This window comes from Etheostoma spectabile, chromosome 2 (genome assembly GCF_008692095.1).
Source record: "Etheostoma spectabile isolate EspeVRDwgs_2016 chromosome 2, UIUC_Espe_1.0, whole genome shotgun sequence".
NCBI lineage: Eukaryota > Metazoa > Chordata > Actinopteri > Perciformes > Percidae > Etheostoma > Etheostoma spectabile.
The window spans coordinates 10,261,106-10,263,105 of record NC_045734.1 but is presented as its reverse complement, the minus strand read 5'-3'; the positions used below and the strand labels follow the sequence as shown (position 1 = coordinate 10,263,105).

Below are 2,000 nucleotides of genomic sequence, written 5' to 3'. Positions count from 1 at the left end.
GGTCCCCCAGTGGCTAGAAATGGCAATATCAGTAAACTGAGCCCTGGGTATTCTGCTCTGCCATTGAGACAATAAAAGCTCAGATGGGCCAATCTGGAATCTTGCTCTTATGACGTCAAAAGGGGAAAGGTTACCTCCCCTTTCTCTGCTTTGCCCACTCAAAGAATGTGGCCCGTCCATGAGAAAGAGAGAGACGTCATGGCTGTCACTCCCTGATGTAAGTCAAGTGCAGATTTGAGTGGCGCATGCATCACTGTGCGACAAGTAGTCGGGCTCTTAGCACCGCCCAAGATGATTGATACTGTTTTAAAAACAAAAATGCCAATAAACCAGAGCACGTTTTTGTCCTATCCCGGAATGCTGTGCGGACTAGCCAGACCCTCCTCAACAGTGCTGTGGAGGAAGGTCTGTAAATGTGAGACTATTTTGGCAGCGACATTTTAAAAACCATAACACAATAGGGTCCTTTTGGTCCATTAACAGTAATACTGAATAACTGACCAGACACATTTTGAACTGTACTTGCTGCCCTGGACCTGCCCTTGTGGAAGTGATGCTACACTAGAGGAGAGAAGAGAAAAGTCCTACACTTCTCCCACTGTTTCCACATGTGCTGAACATTAGACTCGGGTCATCACACACAGTGACCTGGGTCACAGAGTTAATGATGTGTTTGCACACATGAAGATGACCTTAACTGATACAATACAGTATATTCTGGATGTACTGTACTTAAAGAAACTGTTGCTGATGGAACATATGAGGAGCTGCAACCAGTTAATAACATTATGTATTTTTTTTCCATTGCTTGTGTTGTCCAACAAATGTTTAAAAACACAAATAAATTAAAGGAGAAACCCCTCTAATTTCTGAATTAATCAATTATGAGTCTTCTTGGGAATTACTTGTCTTTTGATCGACTCATCATTTTACAAATGGTTTCAGCGCTACATATAAATAGTATGTAGTACTAGTTTCCCATTACTAGTTTCTTGTCGATCAATATTTTAATACAATTTTTGATATACTTTATAATTGAGATGTGAGGAAGCTTCAGGGACACTTCAAATGAAAAGAATTGTTTCATTTAGAGTGGAAATGATTGATCATGTTTTTTGACTGTTGGTGGGATAAAACAAGACATTTGAAGATTTCTCCTCAGAAATTGCACTGACCATTCTTATAGCTAATGGACTCCTATTTTCGGTGCTACATAGTAATTTTGTGTTTAGTTTCAGTAGTTTCCAGAGAACAAACAGTTTTTGTCAATCTGTTGTATATTACAATTTTTACAGATTTTTGTTAACTATGGCTAAAAAAAAAAAAAAATCTGATTCAATGGTTTATAAATGTGGGAAAGCTTCGGGCATCATCCAAACACAATAATGAGTTTGTTTTATCAAGAACTAAAACAATGAATTAATAAATCAATTTGGCAGTCAACAGAAACTTAATCAGCACAGTTTCAATCACCTTTAAAATGTAAGGATTCTGCACTGCTCCTTGTCTTATATGGCAGTAAAGTGAATATATCTAGGTTTTGCACTGTTGCTCTTATATAACAGTTAATACATAGGGCTCTGGGAAACGACAATGAGCTTTTCCCAACAGTTTTCTAGGGTTTATAGCCACAACAAGAAATCCAATACTCAATAGTTTTATTTAACATTGAGTGTGGGGAACGTTCATTTAAATGTTATTTTAAACAGTTTCAGTAGAAAGAGATGTGTACATCCGTATTATTTCATAAACAACTATCCTATCTATGCAGAAGGGGAGACACGCTCACATGCAGATGACCTCACGCACGTTAACATTAGCACCATTTTACCAGCCGAATAATGGTAACATGTGCAAGTGGCTGGTCGAGCTGCTTCACTCACCAACCAAAATAGCAACGGAGTGACCGGTAACATTGGAACATTCGGCCATTTGCCTGGTAAATTTTTAAAAAAATTAATTTTGAGCGCGCGCACACGTACACACACACACACACACAC

General features: G+C 38.4%; 1 protein-coding gene across 2 annotated transcripts in view; it reads right to left on the bottom strand.

Moving 5' to 3' along the window:
- Positions 1-2,000, bottom strand: part of coro2aa (coronin 2Aa) — a 36,943-nt gene that overhangs the window by 34,411 nt on the left and 532 nt on the right. The gene's annotated exons all lie outside the window — the stretch shown is intronic.